Source organism: Lepus europaeus, chromosome 5 (assembly GCF_033115175.1).
Source record: "Lepus europaeus isolate LE1 chromosome 5, mLepTim1.pri, whole genome shotgun sequence".
Taxonomy (NCBI): domain Eukaryota; kingdom Metazoa; phylum Chordata; class Mammalia; order Lagomorpha; family Leporidae; genus Lepus; species Lepus europaeus.
Window position 1 is genome coordinate 70,679,107 of NC_084831.1, and position 20,743 is coordinate 70,699,849.

General features: G+C 44.1%; 1 protein-coding gene across 6 annotated transcripts in view; it reads left to right on the plus strand.

The window, feature by feature from the left end:
* NEXN (nexilin F-actin binding protein) overlaps positions 1-20,743 on the plus strand; it is a 62,787-nt gene continuing 42,044 nt past the window's right edge. For 2 of the 6 annotated variants that reach the window (XM_062191601.1, XM_062191600.1), the window contains exon 1: positions 3-237. The gene's annotated coding sequence lies outside the window, so the exon portion shown is untranslated. Of the gene's footprint in view, positions 238-20,743 lie in introns of all 6 variants that reach the window. The other 4 variants (XM_062191604.1, XM_062191603.1, XM_062191605.1 and 1 more) reach the window with 3 other exon arrangements.

Consider the following 20,743-nt stretch of genomic DNA (forward strand, 5'->3'; position numbering starts at 1 on the left):
GGAACAGCTGCAGCCGGCGCTGGGCCCGTCTGGAATGCGGGAGCGGGCTGCGCACCAGGACTTTTATGGAAACTTGCTGCTGGAGACGGCGGCGGCGGCGGCAGCCAGAGGGCTCGCAGCGGCGGGGGCAGCAGTGGCAGCGGCCGCGGCGCAGACCCCTACCCACACCCAGGCGCAGGGCGCGCATTGGCTCTCTGCGCGCACGGAGGACCTCCGCTTGTCGCCAGCCTCTGGCGGGTAAGAGGGGTTGGGGAAACGCGGAATGGGGGTGGCGGACGCCGAAGTGTCGGGTCCCTAGGCGGAGATGGGGGCGGCGGCTGCAAAGAGGTGCTTGGGCGCCCGGGCCCCCGGCCGGCCTCTGCCGCAGCGCCCGAGCGCGCCGGGCGCCTCCAGCCGGGGCTGCGCGGGGACCGGCCCTCGGAGCCGCGCGCGTCCTGCGGGCTGAGCGCGGTGCGGGCGCGGGGCTGCCTGGCCGGCACTCCTCGCTAGCCAGCCTCCGGCTTCTGGATGCGACTTTCTTGCCCCGAGGCCCTGCTTCAGCTTCGCCTGAGCCTAGTCGGTTCAGCTCTGGGGGTTTTGTCCGCTGTTGCATGGAGTGGAGGGAGTGGCTGTACCTTTGGGGGCCGACCCGGGAAAGTTCACTGTGGTCCCCCTCCTAGTGCCTCCGCCGCGGGTCTGGGTACCCGCCCGCAGTGCCCGTTATTTGTAAGACATCATTCCGGATCGGAGGGTCCTGGTGGAGGCTGGGGAGTGGAAGGAACAGAGTGAGCCGCACATCCCGCAGCCGCTGGAGCCAAACTCCCAGTGGGCGATGGTGGCGCAGTGGGCAGCGAGGTGGAGCGGCCCGGGCAGGGAGTGGGCGCTAGCCCAGCGCGGCCGCCTGGCGAGCACGCCCCTCGGCGCGCTGCGGGGAGACGCCTGGCCGGCCTTCCTGGGGCTGTCAACTCCTGGCATTAGTGGTACTTGGGAGAAAAATAACCAACTTGAGAAGTTCGTTGGTTACTGCTATGACTTTGAGGTGTTCTTTTTACGTTTATTAACGGCCACAGTGGGGACGAAGAGTTGGGGGCAGGGGAAAGACAGAGTAGAGGAGAGGAGAGATAACAAGGTAAAAATAGCATGAGGATTTGTCCTAACAAGATGTCTGTCCTTGGGAAAGAGGTAGGTAGAGCAAGAAAGGAAGCCACCATAGGAAAGGGAATTCGTTCCCTGAATAAAGCAATGGGACCTCATTCATCAGCTAAATTCTGTTAATGAATTCATCTAACAGGAGGCCATTGGCCTGCGAGTCAGGACATAACTATGTCTTGGGTAGTGTGATTAAGTGAACCGAGGTATTTATATCATCTTAGTCACATATGACTGAGGGGGTCACATAGTTCCCTCGCCTAAGGTTAACTTCTTTCCGGTTAAAGAAAACACAAAATACGCATTATCTATAAAATTCTTAAGAGTTTTGGGGTACTTGTAGGGCAAATGCATCATTAATCAAACGAGGGGAGGTTTTTGAAAAGGTGTGTTTAGTATAAGTGATCTTTGATTATTCAGGATAGCTGGTCAAGATTCTTCCTCACAGCGACTAGCACCCTGTTTTTGAAGATATTTTTATAATTTTACTGATTTTTTTGAGGAGTAATTTAAAGAAAATATGTGCAATTCTGAATTTTATCTGCAACAACTGGAGCCCTAGTCAGAAACCACCACAAACTTATTTCCGGTCTGGCTTTTCTCATTACAGTTATTGATGTAATGCAGTTTTAATATAAGATTTGTTTTAAATTTAATCCCATTTTAAATGGCAGTGAATATCAATTTTTCCTGCTCACCTTTAAATGGAATCTGTGCTATTTTTGAAAATTTGACATGTAAGGCTGATCACTGTCAAAATATGTGTCATCTTGAGATGACTATATTTAGCATCAACAAAGGAATGCATTATCTAGGTTTTTGAACAGTATTTTTCCCCTGAAATTTGTCTTGGAATATCTAGGTTAGAGTTCCATTTGTGAACAGAATGAAAACTAAGTATGTGTATTGGGAAGAGATGAATTGGGAATTTAGATTACTTAGAACTGGAGTGGCATGAAATGGCAAACTTCATTTATGCAAAAAAAAAAAATCAACCTGTTATCTTTGAAATACCCTAAAGAGGAAAAAGAGGTATTATTTAGATAAAAAGATGAGAATTATACAATGAGTATGTAAACATATATAACAGATGGGCAGATATCTGAAAGGTTTTACAAAAAAAGAACACTTTGAATCTCTTTTATAACTGTGTAGGCCACACATTAGCAGGGAGCTGTATCAGAAATAGAGCAGCTGGGATTTGAACCTGTACTCCCATACTGGGAGGCAGGCAGTGGCTTTACTTGCTGCATGGTAACACAGGCCCCCATGCACTCTTTCTTCTGGTTTTGTAATTACAGTTATATATTTTTGAAATTGTTACATTTTCTTTTTCCATTTAAATATTCAGTGCATAGTTTTGTATGTGTGTGTGTGTGTGTGTTTTAATGTAGTATACTTTCTCTACTTTTTACCCAGAAATCTTAACTGTTAGTAGTGATTTGTGCTCTATTTAAAAAAAAAAAGATTTATTTATTTGAAAGGCGGAGTGACAGAGAGAGAGGGAGAGACAGATTTGCATCCACTGGTTTACTCCCTAGATGGCCACAATGGCCAGGGCTGGGCCAGGACAAAGCCCCAAGTGAGGAGCTTCTTCCAGATCTCCCACATGGGTGCAGGGCCCCAGCAGTCGGGTTGTCTTCCCCTGCTTTTCCCAGGCAACTTAGCAGGGAGCTGGATTAGAAATAGAGCAGCTGGGACTCGAACTGGCACTCATACAGGATATCGGTGTTGCAGGTGGTGCTATGTCACAACGCACAATGCCAGTTCCATGATTTGTATTTTAAGTTAATACAATCTTATTATATTTGTGGTTATAAATGATGGGGAAGTTTTTGTAACCTGATATCCCTACTGTTAGTATGTTGATATATTCTGCTCTAGAAGTCTCCCCATGTACAGGGTTTTTCTCCTTGCGTGGTCCCAATCTCAACAAAACATTGAATTTGAAAGCATCCCATGCAGTGTCTACATCTAATAAGTGCTCAACAGATAATTCTTTCTCTTCCATTTTCCTTCTTGTCATCTCTTGCTTTTCGCTTTCAGATTGAAGTTGAGGAGATTGGGGCAGACAAGGCTGGACTTTGAGGTTGATGAGATTTGCTGCCCACTTTCCTACCTGTGCCTCTTCCCTTCCTTTCTTTCTCTTTGACTCTGCCTCCCTCTTTTTTTTTTTTTTAAGATTTTATTTATTTATTTGAGAGGTAGAGTTACAGACAGATAGAGGGAGAGACAGAGAGAAAGGTCTTCTGTCCGCCGGTTCACTCACCAAATGGTTGCAGTGGCCAGAACTGTGCCGATCCAAAGCGAGGAGCCAGGAGTTTCTTCCCAGTCTCCCATGCGGGTACAGGGGCCCAAGGACTTGGGCCATCTTCTACTGCTATCCCAGGCCACAGCAGAGAGCTGGATTGGAAGAGGAGCAGCCGGACTAGAACTGGTGCCCATATGGGATGCCAGCGCCACAGGTGGAGGGTTAACCCACTGCACCACAGTGCCGGCCCATCCCTCTTTTTTTTTTTTTTTTTTAAATGAACCTCCTTTTTGCCACTTTTCATTTTCTCATTGCTGTCTGTTCATTTATATGAGGTACCTCAAGTTAGCTAGACATGTGTTTAGTGCTGGTGCATTTTACATTAAAATATGGTTTTACATCCTCTCTTGAAAAACTGGAAGATCTGGGCACATTTCTGCATGGCAAAGATACCCTGAACTAAGCAAGTCGTGGCTGCCCCACAGATGGGACATAGACTCTCCTTTTGACATGGTCTGCACCATTCCTTACTGTTTTATAACTTGTCATACTCATTTGCATTACCTGTTATTTACATTGCATAACATTACCTTAGTTACCTTTACTTTATGTGACCTAGACATTTGGGTATGCGGTCCCTTGATCTAAGTATCCAGGCAAGTCTGAAGCATAAGATGGAAAGTCTGCTGGACTTAGTGTTGGGAACCTGGACTTTAAATTGTTGTGGATTATTTAAGTTGGTAATAATCCTTCTCTTAAATTATGTGATCATGAGAATGGGAATAAGAGGTTAGCATTCATTGGCAGTGTTGGTGTCCATTACATCTGGAAGGTCCCATGTTCTGCTTTGTAAAATCCACCAATATACATTTAAAAAAATATTTATTTTATTATTTGAAAGACAGAGTTACAGAGAGAGGTAGAGACAGAGAGAGAGGTCTTCCATCCGCTGGTGCACTCCCCAGATAGCTGCAACTGCCGGAGCTGCGACGATCCGAAGCCAGGAGCCAAGAGCTTCTTCCGAGTCTGCCACGTGGGTGCAGGGGCCCAAGGACTTGGGCCATCTTCTACTGCTATCCTAGGCCATAGCAGAGAGCTGGATTAAAAGAGGAGCAGCTGGGACTGGAACCGGCGCTCATATGGCACTTCAGGCCACAGCACCAGCCCCCACCATTACACTTTAATTGGTGGATTTTAAGAAGCAAAGGAATCTTTCTTAGGATCTCTCCTTTTCTTTCTTCTTTTTAATGTTTATTTATTTAATTTGAGAGACAGAGAGAGCTCCCAGCTGCTGATTCTCTTCTCAAATTCCTGCAATAACTAGGGCTGGGCCAGGCTGAACCTGGGAGCTTAAAACTCAGGCCTGCATCTCCCACATGAAGGGCAGGCACTGAAGTACTTAGCCATCACCACTGCCTCTCAAGGTGAGCATGAGCATGAAACTGGAATTGGAAACAGAAACAGGATTCAAACTCAGGCATTCCAATATGGGATGTAGGTGTCCCAAGTGGTGTCTTAACTGCTTTTCCAAATATCTGCCCCTCCTAGGTTCTCTTGAATAGTTGAACTCCCTTTCCATTTGAGAAGTTATAGGAAACCCTGAAGGTTGACAGTAAAGAGTTGAATTCTGTTCTTTTGCCTCCCCACTCCACTTGGTTTGGAGGCAGAGTCCCAGGTGTTCCTATTATCTGTTGTGTCTTTCCATGAAAGAGCAGGTAGAGGGGCCGGTGCTGTGGCGTAGCGAGTAAAGCTGCTGCCTGCAGAGCTGGCATCCCATATAGGCACCATTCAAGTCTTAGCTGTTCAACTTCTGTTCTAGCTCTCTGCTCTGGCCTGAGAAAGCAGTAGAAAATGATCCAAGCCCTTGTGCCCCTGCACCCATGTAGGAGACCTAGAAGAAGCTCCTGGTTCCTGGCTTTGGATCAGCCCAGCTCCAGCCATTGTGGCCATTTGGGGAGTAAACCAATGGATGGAAAACACCTCTCTCTCTCTGCCCCTGCCTCTGCCTCTCTGTAACTCTGACTTTCTAGTAAAATAAATAACTCTTAAAAAAAAAGAAAGAAAGAGAGAGAGAGAAAGAGTGGGTAGAGTTGGTGAGGAGGCCAAGACTGCTCCTGTGATTTCCATATTCATTGGCTTAGGAAAGCAACTTGCTGAAGTCCCAGCACTTTGGTTGTTCATGATATTTGGTTTATCATAAGCCTACCTCCTTTTATTGTCTTTTTTTTTAAAGTTTGTTTATTAATCTGTTTTCACCTACTTGAAAGACAGAGTGAGAGAGAAAGAGAAAGAATGCTTGCATCTGCTGTTTCACTCACCAAATGCCCACAACAGCTAGGACTGAGCCAGGTCAAAACCAGGAGACAGGGACTCTATGTGGGTCTCCCACATAGATAGCAAGGGCACAAGCACCTGAGCCATCATCTCCTACCTCCCAAGATGTATTAGAAGGAGATCAAATATAAATAGGACTAAGTGTTTGGTAATAATTGATGGAATTTAAAAAGGAGTGAATGCTCCAACATGGGAAGCAGTCCATACAGCAAGACTCATAGAATGACAATCGCCTTAAGTAGCACTCTGACCTCAGAATCAGCCCTTAAGGCATTCTGGTCTGGCTGAAAAGCCCAGGGGAGCATTTCAGGCATGGAAAACCAAGACACTGTGGCAAAAAATGTTCTACATGAAGGACCTCTGTGGGTGAGACCCCAGTGGAAAGAAGTGGCCACCAAAGAAGGATGTACTTTCTTCTGAAAGAAGGAGAGAACTTCCACTTTGCCTATCACCTTGTCAAAATACTGACAGAGTTTGTGGATCCAAAAGGCTTCCATAGCCTAGGTAGCTCATGTCAAGAGCCTTGGGTAATCACTGACATCATACATAAGAGTGTTAATTATTAAATAAACAACAGGAGTCACTGTACACTAACTTCCAGTGAAGGACCTCTATTCTCAAAGAGTTGTATTATGAGACTTAATAATAAAACTTTTCTCAAAGAATCACTTCTTTTTCATTTATTAAGTGGAGGATATTCTTATGTCTCATAAGTTATAGTTATGTCTAAGTGCTCCCAAAAGATGTATCATTCTTGGAATCTTCTTTAAAAATAATTAAGTTTCTAAAAAAAAAAAGCAAAATTACTTTTGAGATGCAATGATTTTGAACAGCCTTTGTCTGGACTGTTGAGTAACATTTCTTTTTCTCTTTCTTCCTTAAACAAAGTGTTGAACTCTTTACTTAGAATAAAATAGAGTTAATCTTCTGTATATAAAGTTAAATGAAAATAGATCTTAGTAAAACACAAGACTGGGAACAGAAGGAAGAGGAGGAAGGGTAGGTTGTGGGTGGGAGGGTAGGTATGGTGGGAAGAATTGCTATGTTCCTAAACTTGTTTTTATAAAATGCATGCAAATAATAAATAAAGAAAGAAAGAAATAAGAGAAGATCAAAACAGAGTAACTGGAACTGAAACCAGCATTCCGATATGGGATGCAGGCATCTCAATCTCACTGTGCCACAGTACCTGCACCCAGTTTAATTTCTGTTACTTAGTGCATCCACATCATTAGCTCTCCTTTTGTAGATATCAATGTTGAGTCTTATTTGGGCTGATTTTAGATTTGATAGTTTTCCTGTCATCTCTTTTGCATTCATTCACTTAAATATTGATTGAGGTTTACACTATGTACTAGCTATTGTATGAAACAATAGGATATGCAGGGGCATTGGGCAGTGTTTACCTTTTAGGAGTTCATAGTGTGGTGAATACACTCTGAAAAGCATCACATGCAGTCATATTAAGGCAAAGTGTTATATATGAAATTACTATAGAAGAATGTCAAGCCAGAGGTGGGTATTATGGCACAGTAGATGGAAGTTGCTGCTTGGGATGCATATATCCCATATTGGAGTTCCTGCTTTCAATTCCTGCATGTGCTCTTCATCCAGCTTTCTATTAATGTGCACCCAAGAAGCAACAGACGGTGGCTTAAGATCTTGGGTCCCTGACCCATATCGAAGACCCAGATTGAATTCCTGGTTCCTGTCTTTGGTCTGGCCCATCCCCAGCTGTTGCAGGCATTTGGGGAGTGAACCAATGGATGGGAGATCTCTCTCTCTCTCTCTCTCTCTCTCTCTCTCTGCCTTTCAGATAAATAACATATAAAGAAATAAACATTAAAAAAAATAGGGGTGTGCATAGTGACTCCACAGATTAAGCTGTTGATGGGGATGCTCACATCCCACACTGGAGTGCCAGCATGATTCCCAAATACTCCACTTCCAATCCAGCTGGCAGTGGATGATGGCTTAAGTACTTGAGTTCCCACACCCCTTGTGGGATATCTGGAGGGAGTTTCTAACTTTTGGCTTTAGCCTGGCCCAGCCCTGGCTATTGTAGCCATTTGGGAAGTGAACTAGCAAATGGAAGTTCTCTTTTCCTATGGCACTTTGCTTTACTGGTAAATAAATAAATAAAATCTTTTTTAAAAAAACCATGTTTTTTCAAAGTAGGCTGAAAATAAGATTCTTAGGGTAGGCATTTGGCACAGTGGTAAAAATGCTGCTTGGGATATCTGAATCCCATACTGGAGCACCTGGATTTGGGTCCCAGCTCTGCTTCTGATTCCAGCTTCCTGCTAGTGCACACCTGGGAGGCTGCAGGTGATGGCTCAAGTATTTGGGTCCCTGCCACCCATGTGAGAAACCCAAATTGAATCCCAGACTCCTGGCTTTGGCTTGGCTCAGCCCCAACTGTTGCAGACATCTGGGGGAGTGAACCAGCAAATGCATGGTCTATCTCTCTCTCTCTCTCTGCCTTTCAAATAAAATGAAAATAAATTTTAAGAGTTTAAAAAGAAAGTAAGACTTCTGGTTTTCTTTCTTAAAATTATTTATATTTATTTATTTGAAAGGCAGAGAAACAGTCTGGACCAGGTCAAAGCTGGGAGCCAGGGTCTCCTGTGTAGGTGGCAGGAACTCAAGTACTTGAGACATCACCTGCTGTATCCAGAATTCACAATAGCAGGAAGCTGACATCAGGAGGAGAGCCAGGACTCAAACCCAAGCACTCTAATATGTGGGTATCCCAGTCAGAGTCTTAAATAGTGTACCCAACACCTGCCCCTGCTTTTATATTGTATTATATAATACTTACTAGTTTGCATTAGTTGTGATCCTATCTATTTCTGCCATTTGATTTCAAGTACTATCTCTTAGTCATTCTTATTTAAAAGGCACAATGTTTGGGATATAGCAGATTTTTCTAACAAACATAATATATGGTAAATCAATCTGTCAAACTTTTTAAAAAATGTGACTTTTTGGATAAATCATGTATAGGTTATAGTTATACTACAGTGTTCCTTCTGAAACCTGCGATGGGTACTTATTTGTCTTCATTTAACATGAATACTTAATTTGTTAGAGTGGCAATACTAAATCCTCTTATCATCCCAGTCTTCTCTTGTTCAATCTCATCCTTTGATCAATGTCTTCTCTCTCATCTCATTCTTGATAACATTTCAACTAGCTAGGATTTTAGACACTTAGGAAGTGTACAACAGGGATAAATTGTTATGTTGCTGCTACCCCTTTAAGGTGGTCAATGACCTTGTATTTGTCTGCTCAGACAGAAGAAATACCACTTCATACTAGATTAAGAAAAGGCTATATGGAGCCAAGCTGTAGTCTGCAGTGCCAACATCCCATATGGGTGCCAGTTCTGGTCCTGGATCCTCTACTTGCAATCCAGCTCCGTGCTAATGTGCCTGGGAAAGCAGCAGAGGATCACTCAAGGTCTTTGGCTCCTGCATCCATGTGGGAGACCCAAAGAAGCTCCTGGCTCTGTCCTGGCTCAACACCCAACCCTGGCTGTTGTTAAAGAGTGAATCAACAGATGGAAGATCTCTCTCTCTCTCTCTCTCTCTCTCTCATGTGTGTGTGTATGTGTGTGTGTGTGTGTGTGTGTCCAACTCTGCCTTTCAAGTAAATAAATCAAATCTAAAAAAAAAAGTTGGGGCCAACACTGTGGTGTAGCTGGTAAAGCCACTGCCTGCGGTGCTGGCATCCCATATGGGCATCAGTTCAAGTCCCAGATGCTCCACTTCCGATCTAGCTCTCTGCTATGGCCTAGAAAAGTAGTGGAAGATGGCCCAAGTCCTTGGGCCCCTGCACCCATGTGGGAAGACCCAGAGGAAGCTCCTGGCTCTTGGCTTCAGATCAGCTCAGCTCCAGCCCTTGCAGCAAATTGGGGAGTGAACCAGCGGGTGGAAGACCTCTCTCTCTGCCTCTTTTTCTCTCTCTGTGTAATTCTGATTTTCAAATGAATAAATAAATCTTTAAAAAAAAGTCTGTGAGATTCAAGATATGAAATCCTTTGGCATTCAGGTTACTGAGTAATAGGGATTAAGTTACTCAACCAATCTTCATTTAGCATTCTAAAATACAGTAAGTTTAACCTTTCTAAAATAAGAAGTGACATAATTTAATAGGGCTTCTCTCCTACAAATCAGCAAATCTTAAAATGTGATCTCAGAACCCCTAGGAGGAGCCAGCATTGGCGTGGCAGGTAAAGCCCCTGCCAGCAATGTCAGCATCCCATATGGGTGCCCAGGCTGCTCCACTTCCAATCCAGCTCCCTGATGTTACTAGGAAAAAGCAGCAGAAGATGGCCCAATTGTTTGGGCCCCTCTCTCCCATATAGGAGAACTGAATGAAGCTCCTGCTCCTGACTTGCAGCCATCTGAGGAATGAACCAGCTGATGGAACATCACTCTGTCTCTCCCTCTCTCTCTTTTATTTGAAAGTCAGAGTTAGAGAGAGAAGGAGAGGCAGAGGCAGAGAGAGAGAGAGGTCTTCCATCTGCTGGTTCACTCCTCAGATGGCTGCAATGGACGGAGCTGCACTGATCCAAAGTCAAGAGCCAGGATCTTCTTCTGGGTTTTCCACATTGGCGCATGGGCCCAAGGGCTTGGGCCATCTTCCACTGCTTTCCCAGGCCACAGCAGAGAGCTGGATCGGAAGTGGAGCAGCTGGGACTGGAATCGGCGCCCATATGGTAATGCCAGCACTGCAGGCAGTGGTTTTACCCGCTATGCCACAGCGTCAGCCCCATAAATGAATCTTAAAAACAAAAAATAGCCCCAAGGAGTCCCCAGTACTCCTTACTGGGTCCATTAAATCCTTCCTTTTTTCAACTGCTGTATGGGATCATATTTTCTTTATAGACTTCAATCAGAAAAAACATGTCACAAGAATTTGAAATATCTGATTATTTTTCTTTTATTAAGCTAGATAGTAAAGACATTTGTTAAAATATATTTAAAGGGGGCCGGCACTGTGGCACAGTGGGTTAACGCCCTGGCCTGAAGCACCAGCATCCAATATGGGTGCCAGTTCGCGACCTGGATGCTCCACTTCTCATCCAGCTCTCTGCTATGGCCTGGAATAGCAGTAGAAGATGGCCCAAGTCCCTGGGCCCCTGCATCCGCATGGGAGACCTGGAGGAAGCTCCTGGCTCCTGGCTTCGGATCGGTGTAGTTCCGGCCGTTGAGGCCATCTGGGGAGTGAACCATTGGATGGAAGACATTTCTCTCTCTGCCTCTCCTCTCTCTGTGTAACTCTGACTTTCAAATAAATAAGTCTTGTTTTGTTTTGTTTTAACAGGCAGAGTTAGACAGTGAGAGAGAGACAGAGAGAAAGGTCCTCCTTTTCTGTTGGTTCACCCCCTAAATGGCCGCCACAGCTGGCGCACTGCACCGATCCATAGACAGGAGCCAGGTGCTTCCTCCTGGTCTCCATGCGGGTGCAGGCCCAAGCACTTGGGCCATCTTCCACTGCCCTCCCGGGCCACAGCAGAGAGCTGGACTGGAAGAGGAGCAACTGGGACAGAATCCGGTGCCCTGACTGAGACCAGAACCCAGGGTGCCACGCTGCAGGCAGAGGACTAGCCTAGTGAGCCATGGCGCTGGCCTCAAATAAATAAATCTTTTTAAAAAATGTATTTAAAAGTCACTCTTCTTACTAATTACATTTTGGAAAAAAAAGTTATTTTTCATAAGATGTTACTAAATAATGGGTTTGTTATTGTTATTTAAATAACTTCATAAATATATGTCTGAACATTTTTCTGTTTTAATTTCTAGTACATTAAATATCTATGGATATAATCCATGTAAACAAAACCCCTCTATGATCCAGTAATAGGTCCAAAATGTAAGCCCTGAGTCCAAAAAATCTGAGGTCCATTTTTTTTTAAAAGCAAGATTTTTTTTTTTGACAGGCAGAGTGGACAGTGAGAGAGAGACAGAGAGAAAGGTCTTCCTTTTCTGTTGGTAGACCCCTCAATGGCTGCTGCAGCTGGTGCGCTGTGGCCAGCGCACTGCACTGATCCGAAGCCAGGAGCCAGGTGCTTCTCCTGGTCTCCCATGGGGTGCAGGGCCCAAGCACTTGGGCCATGCTCCACTTCACTCCTGGGCCACAGCAGAGAGCTGGACTGGAAGAGGAGCAAGCCAGGAACCAGGAGCTTCCTCCGGGTCTCCCATGCTGGTGCAGGGGCCCAAGGACTTGGGCCATCTTCTACTGCTATCCCAGGCCATAGCAGAGAGCTGGATGAGAAGTGGAGCATCCAGGTCGCGAACTGGCGCCTATATTGGATGCTGGCGCTCCAACTGGGACTAGAACCCGGGGTGCCGGCACCGCAGGCGGAGGATTAGCCTATTGAGTCACGGTGCTGGCCTTAAAACCAAGATTTTTTTTTTTTTTTGAAGATTTATTCATTTATTTGAAAGTCAGAGTTACACAGAGAGAGAAGAAGCAGAGAGAGAGAGAGAAAGGTCTTCCATCTGCTGGTTCATTCCCCAAATGGCTGCAACAGCCGGAATTGAGTTGGTCCAAAGCCAGGAGCCAGGATCTTCTTCCGGGTCTCCCACAAGGGTGCAGGGGCCCAAGTCCTTGGGCGATCTTCCATTGCTTTCCCAGGTCATAGGAGAAAGCTGGCTCAGAAGAGGAGCAGCTGGGACTTGAACCGGCGCCCATATGGGATGCTGGCCCTGCAGGCGGCAGCCCTACCTGCTATGCCCGAGACACACTCTTAAAGCATATAGCTTTTCTTCCAGTGGGAAATTTTTTTTAAAAGATTTATTTATGTATTTGAAAGAGTTACACAGAGAGAGGAGAGAGAGAGAAATATAGAGAGAGAGAGGTCTTCCATGCGCTGGCTCACTTCCCAACTGGCCGCAACAGCCAGAGCTGCACTGATCCAAAACCTGGAGCCAGGAGCTTCTTCCGGGTCTTCCCATGCGGGTGCAGGGGCCCAAGGACTTGGGTCATCCTCCACTGCTTTCCCAGGCCATAGCAGAGAGCTGGATTGGAAGTGGAGCAGTTGGGCCTTGAACTGGCGGGGAGCATTTTGTTTAACAGAGCTTAGTTTTATGTGTGTTTACACACTTTCAGATGTTACCAAAGTAAAGCATTTTAAACTGAAAATGTGAACCTTATATTTTTTGGTAATTATCTTCAATTTCATCTAGACTATGAGCTGTATTAGAACAGACAATTTATCCTATTCATCTTATATATTTAGTACCTTATACTGTACATTATGAATATTCAGTAAATGATTCTTGAGTAGTTATCTACTTTAGCTAATGTCTTCACCTTTTCTCATTTTTTCTTAGTTTTATCATACTCAGCTCTGAATTTGTGAAATAACATAGAAACCATCCCATACACAGCACCTGATTTGGGATTTGATTGTTAGTTTCCATCATTCTCCTTTATCCAGTGCAGACCTATCTTGTTTGTATTGTACTTTATTATACTTCAGAAATATTGTTGTTTTTTCAACAGGAGTCACTGTGCACTTACTCTCCATGTAGGATCTCTGTCCTTAATGTGTTGTACTATGTGAATTAATGGTATAACTAGTACTCAAACAGTACTTTATACTTTGTGTTCCTGTGTGGGTGCAAGCTGTTGAAATCTTTTTGTAGTGTATACTAAATTGATCTCCTGTATATAAAGATAATTGAAAATGAATCTTGATGTGAATGGGATGGGAGAGGGAGTGGGAGATGGGATGGTTGTGGGTGGGAGGGAGGTTATGGGGAGAAAAAGCTGCTATAATCCAAAAGTAGTACTTTGGAAATTTATATTTATTAAATAAAAGTTAAAAAAAATTTAAGTATGAGAAAGGTTACAAAAAACATAAAATTTTCAAAATTTCCATAAAGTTAATATTGTTTAATAATTTTACACATAGTTTTGGCAAAAACTAACTTTCAATAAGGAGATTTCTTGACACTTTAAAATTAACTGATTAAATATTTAATTATGTTGACTGATAACCATATATCACATAGGTGATGTCATTCTTTTTGCTAAATATCTCATCACTGAAAATCTTGGTTAACTCATCCTTTTCAGCTTCACCTTTTAAAGCAATATTTGCAAAAGAAATAATTCCTCAAGAAAATGGAATGAAACAAGATTCTAGTAAAGTGTTTCTTGGATTAAGTGTTATGTCTGGCATACAGAAAGTGTTTGATGCCTCAAAATTACTTTTGTATCATCTGTATGATATCAATGACAAATATGATTTCTCTAAATGTATCAGTAAATATTTGTTGGCTATCAAAAAAAAGAAATATTGTTTTTACAAGTTGAAATCTTGTGGCAACCCTGCAGGGCAAACCTGTTGGCATCATTTTTCCAACAGCATGGGCTCAATTCAGTTCTCTATTACATTTGGCAATTCTCCCAAATTTCAACATTTCATCATTATTGTATCTGCTGTGGGGCTCCGTCATAAGTGGTCTTTGATGCTACCCTTGTAGCTGTTTGGGGGTACCACAAACTACCCAAATGAGACAGCAAACTTAATGGATAAATATTCATGTCCCAATTGCGCCGTGGATGGGCTACTTCCCAATGCTTGCCCTTGCCTCAGGCCTTCCTATTTTCTGGGACACACTAGTATTTGAACTTAGACCAGTTAGTAACCCTACAATGGCCTTCAAATGTTCAGGTGAAAGAGTCACATGTTTCTCACATTCAATCAAAAGCTAAAAATGGTTAAGTTTTGTGAAGGAGGCATGTTGAAATCCAAGAAAGGCTGAAAGCTAGGCCTCTTGCGCTAAACATTTAGCCAAGCAGGGAAAGCCAAGAAAAACTTCTTGGAAGGAATTAGAAGTGCAACTCCAGTGAGCACACAGATTAGAAGAAAATGAAATGGGCTTATTGCTGATAGAGAGAAAAGTTTTAGTGGTCTGGACAGAAAATCAAACCGGCTGCAACATTCCCTTCATCTGAAGGTAATTCAGTGCAAAACCTCAACTTTCCTCAATTCTGTGAAAGCTGGGAGAGGAGAGGAAGCTGCAGGAGAAAAGTCTGAAGCTAGCAGGGATTGGCTCATGAAATTTAAGGAAAGAAGTTGTCTCTATGATATGAAAACTCAAAGTGAGGAAGCAAGTATTGATAGAGAAGCTGCATCAAGTTATCTAGAAGATGTAGCTAAGATCATCAACAGACTTCCAATGTAGATGAAACAGGCTGGGGCCTGCGCTGTGGCACAGTGGGTTAAAGCCCTGGCCTAAAGCGCCGGCATCCCATATGGGTGCTGGTACTAGTCCTGGCTGCTCATCTTCCAATCCAGCTCTCTGCTGTGGCCTGGGAAAGCAGTAGAAGATGGCCCAATCCTTGGACCCCTGCACCACGTGGGAGACCCGGAAGAAGCTCCTGGCTCCTGACTTCAGATCTTCTCAGCTCCGGCCATTGCAGCCATCTAGGGAGTGAGCCAGCGGATGGAAGACCTCTCTCTCTGTCTCTACCTCTCTTTGTAACTCTGTCTTTCAAATAAATAAATCTTTAAAAAAAAAAGAAAAGAAAAGAAAAGAAAAGAAACAGCCTTTTACTGCATGAAGAAGCTAACTAGGACTTTGATAGCGAGAGAGGAGAGGTCAATGATACCTGGCTTCATGGTCCTCTCTTATTAGGGGCTAATGCAGCTGGTGACTTGCAATTGAATTCATTACCATTCCCCAAACCCTAGGACACTGAGACTTATACTAAATCTACTCTACTTGTGCTCTGTAAGTAGAACAACTAAGCCTGTATGATAGCACATCTGCTAGCAACATGGTTTTCTGAATATTTTATTTTTTATTTTATTTTATTTTTATTTTTGACAGGCAGAGTGGACAGTGAGAGAGAGAGACAGAGAGAAAGGTCTTCCTTTTTTTGCCGTTGGTTCACCCTCCAGTGGCTGCCGCGGCCAGCACGCTGCGGCCGGCGCACTGCGCTGATCCGAAGCCAGGAGCCAGGGGTTTATCCTGGTCTCCCATGGGGTGCAGGGCCCAAGCACTTGGGCCATCCTCCACTGCACTCCCTGGCCACAGCAGAGAGCTGGCCTGGAAGAGGGGCAACCGGGACAGAATCCGGCGCCCCAACCGGGACTAGAACCCGGTGTGCCGGCGCCGCAAGGCAGAGGATTAGCCTGTTGAGCCGCGGCGCCGGCCGGTTTTCTGAATATTTTTAAAATATTATTTAATTATTTTTTGTTGGGTCAACAACAGGAGCCACTGTGCACTTGCTCCTCATGTGGGATCTCTGTCCTTAATGTGCTGTACATTGTGATTTAATGCTATAACTAGTACTCAAACAGTATGTTTCACTTTGTGTTTCTATGTGGGTGCAAACTGTTGAAATCTTTATACTAAATTGATCTTCTGTATATAAAGAGAATTGAAAATGAATCTTGATGCAAATGGAAGGGGAGAGGGAGCGGGAGAGGGGAGGGTTGCGGGTGGGAGGGAAGTTATGGGGGGGGGAAGCCATTGTAATCCATAAGCTGTACACTGGAAATTTATATTCATTAAATAAAAGTTAAAAAAAATATTATTTAATTATTTATTAGGTAGAGTTACAGATAGATGGAGAGACAGAGAGAAAGTTTTCTATCCTCTGATTCACTCCCCAAATGACTGAAATGTCCAGAACTGGGCCAATCTGAAGCCAGGAGCCAGGAGCTTCTTCTGGTTCTCCCACACTTGGGCCATTCTGTGCTGCTTTCCCAGGTCAGCAGAGAGCTGGATCAGAAGAGGAGTGGCTGGGATATGAACCAGTGCCCATATGGGATGCCTGCACTGCAGGCAGAGGCTGAGCCTCCTATACCACAGCACCGGCCTTGGTTTTCTGAATATTTCAAGTCCATTGTTGACAATGCACCCGTTCCCCAGGAACTCTGATGGAGATGTACAGCGTTTTCATGCCTGCTAATACAACATCCATGCTGCATGGATCAAGGAGTAGTTTCAATCTTCAAGTCTTGTTATTTAAGAAGTGCGTTTTATAGCTGACATACATAGAGATCCCTGTGATGGACCTAGATAAAGTAAACTGAAAATCTTCTGGAAAGGATTTACCATTTTTAAAAAAAGATTTATTTATTTGAAAGGCTGAGTTACAGAAGGAGAGGCAGAGGCAGAGAGATCCTCCATCTGCTGGTTCACTCCTCAAATGGCCACAATGGCTGGAGCTAGGACATTCCAAAGCCAGGAGCCAGGAACTTCTTCCAGGTGCAAGGGCCCAAGGACTTGGGCTATCTTCTGCTGCTTTCCCAGGCATATAAGCAGGAGCTGGATTAGAAGTGGAGCAGCCAGGTCTCAAACTGGTGCTCATACGGGATGCCAGTGCTGCAGACGGCAGCTTTATCTGCTACGCCACAGTGCCAGCCCCAGGATTCACCATTTTAAAAACTGTTAGGAACAGTCATGACTCATGGAAAGAAGTCAAATCAACATTAAGAGGAATTTGGAAGAAGTTGATTGCAGCTGTCTTGGATGACTTTGAAGGCTTTAAAGACTTCAGAGGAGAAAGAAGCTGCTGATGTGGTAGAAATGGCAAGATTACTAGAATTAGAAGTAGAGCCTAAAGATGTGACTGAATTGCTTCAATCTCATGAAAAAAATTTAATGGAGAGGCGTTTTTTATTTTTATTTTTAAAAGATGTGTTGATTTATTTGAAAGGTAGAGTTACAGAGAGAGAGAGAGAATCTTCCATCTGCTGTTTCATTCCCCAAATGATCACAATGGCTAGGCTGAAACCAGGAACCAGGAGCTTTTTACGGGTCTCCCACATGGGTGCAGAGACCAAAGCACTTGGGGCATATTCCCTTGCTTTCCTAGGTATGTTTGCAGGGAGCTGGATTGGAAGTGGAGCAGCCAGGACATGAACTGGTGCCCATATGAGATGCTGGTGTTGCAGGAGGCAGCCCAACTGAGCCTGGAGGAGTTGTTTTTTTTTTATGAATGAGCAAAGAAAGTAGCTTCCTGACCTCTTTTGAAGATGCTGTAACACTGCTCAAATAACAACAAAAGACTTACAATATTAATTAAGCTTCATTAATAAAGCAATGTCAGAGTTTGAAAGAGTAGGATAATGCTATCACACTGTGCTGCATACTGCAGAGAAATCTTTCAGGAAAGGAAGAGTCAGTCAGTGTGGCAACTTCACTGTTCCCTTGCTTTAAGAAATTGCCACAGTCGCCGCAACCTCCAGCAAATACCACCCTAATCAGTCAGCAGCCATGAACGTGAAGGCAAGAGACCCTCCCATGAGCAAAAACATTAGGACTTGCTGAAGGCTGTATAATTGTTAATGTTTTAAACAATAAAGTATTTTCATTTTTAAGTTTTATTTAGTTGAAAGGCAGAGAGAGAGAGAGAGAGAGAGATCTTCCATCCCATTGATTCACTTCCCAAATGAGAGAGAGAGGGAGAGAGAGATCTTCCATCCCATTGATTCACTTCCGAAACGGCTGCAACAGCTGGTGCTGGGCTAGACTAAAGCCAGGAGCCAAGAGCGCGATCCTGGTCTCCCATGTAGGTATCAGGAACTCCACACTTGAGCCATCATCTGCTGCTTCCCAGATGCATTAACAGGGAACTAGATTGGAAGCAGAGTAGCTGGGACTCAAACCAACACTCTCATATGGGATGTAGGTGTCCCAAGTAGTGGGTTTATCCTCTGAGCAATAATGAAACCTCACCCCCCACAATAAAGTATTTTAAAATTAAGATATATACATTATGTTTTAAGACATAATGCTTGGCTGGGGCTGCGGCTCAGTAGGCTAATCCTCTGCCTGTGGTGCCGGCACCCCAGGTTCTAGACCCGATTGGGATGCCAGGTACCAGTGCAGTTGCTCCTCTTCCAATCCAGCTCTCTGCTGTGGCCCAGGAAGGCAGTGGAGGATGGCCCAAGTGCTTGGGACCTGTACCCATGTGGGAGACCAGGAGGAAGCACCTGGCTCTTGGCTTCTGATCAGCGCAGCGCACCTGCCGTAGCGGCCATTTGGGGGTGAACCAACGGAAGGAAGACCTTTCTCTCTGTCTCTCTCTCACTGTCTAACTCTGCCTGTCACACACACACACAAAAAGACATAATGCTATTATATAGTTAATAGAACACAGAACAATGTCAGTATAACTTTTATATTCACCACAAAACTGAAAAGTTTCTGTGATTAGCTTTCCTGTAGTATTTGCTTTACTGCAGTGGTCTATAGCCAAACCTGCAAGAGTATCTCTGAGGTATGCCTACATATAGTCTCCAGGTTTTTGCTTTACTATATCGCAGTATTTTTAAAATATCATTAAATTTTATTTATATATATAAAACTTTTCATTGTGAATTACTTCATCAATTAGAATTTATCAATCTTTAAGTGAATGGTACTTTAAAATGTTTAGAAGAGAGGCAGGTGCTATGGCAACACACCTGCTGTGTGGGCATGCCATAAGACTTTTCTCTCTGTCTCTCCCTTTCTCTGTCTGTAACTCTACCTCTCAAATAAATAAATAAAATCTTGGGAGAAAGAAAAGAATGGCCTTGGAGGTAGAAAAAGGCTACGGACACATTTGTTTAGGTGGAAGATCAAAACAATGGAAGGAGATGGGAGGCCAGAGTCTGAGGGAACCTGCAGAAAGAAGGCTGTGAAGTCTAAAGGAGAATTTTAATTCTGATCCATGATTACTATGTATTTAATATTCTCATAGTGGGCCCAGTATTGTGGGACAGGTAAAGCCACTGTCTGCAACACCAGCATCCCATATGGGCACCAGATCAAGTCCCAGCTGCTCTATTTGCCATCCAGTTCCTTGCTAATGAGCCTGGAAAAGCAGTGGAGGATGACTCAAGTGCTTGGGTTCCTGCACCCACATAGGAGATCTTTAAGGAGTTCTGGGCTCCTGGCTTCGGCCTGGCCTAGTTCTGGCCATTTCAGGCATTTGGGAGTTATTTTAAATTATAAGCTAATTGAGTTAGGCACTGGAAAGGTACTGATTGTCCATAATCTGTGAAAGGAACATGAACTCTACCAGGTATACAGATAAAAATTTGAGTGGATATTAGAAAGTGCAAGATACAGGTTGAGAATGGAAGTCACTGGTATGAAGAATCTTAGTTGGAAGGTTAAGATATGTGTATGTTGCCTTTCAATTTTCAATAATATATGGTTGATGTTAGAGCCTTACCTGGACCACTTAATGATCAGGTTCCAAAGTTTTGTTGAGAGCTTTTGCCAAGAGACTATTAACACCATGAGAATAGGTACAGTGTCTGTCTATTCAGTGCTGTATTATCAGTATCTACAGAGTGCCTGGTACATAGTAGATGTGGCTTGATAACCACTTGTGTAATGACTGGTGTGTTCTACTTATAGCATATCTGTGAATAATGATAATCATGATAGTCATACATTAGATCCAGACCATCCTTAAATGTTTATAAAGGGGCCAGCGCTGTGGCTCACTTGGCTGATCCTCCGCCTGTGGTGCCAGCATCCCATATGGGCGCCAGGTTCTAGTCCCAGCTGCCCCTCTTCCAGTCCAGCTTCTGAGAGTGGAGGATGGCCCAAGTGCTTGGGCCCTGCACCCACATCGGAGACCGGGAGGAAGCACCTGGTTCCTGGCTTCGGATTAGCACAGCGCTGGCTGTAGTGGCCATTTGGGGGGTGAACCAACGGAAGGAAGACCTTTCTCTCTGTCTCTCTCTCTCACTGTCTAACTCAATCTGTCAATAAAAAAATGCAAAAAAAAGTTTATAAAGTACTTCAGATGGCAGAGTTTACTTATTTAGCAAATAATTGTTATAGCCTCATATGTCTTCTATATGTTAGTTACATGCTAGGTGCTATGGATACAGTGTTGTACAAAATGCAGTCTCTACTTTAGAAGACCTCATATTCTGGTAAGGAGCTGGTCAGGAAGGACTCATTACCGTGCCTTGTGGTGGGTGCTACAGTCAAGGTAAGCGCAGAGCGTTATGGAAGCACCAGAGCAGCACTGAACTAGTCTGTAGAGTCC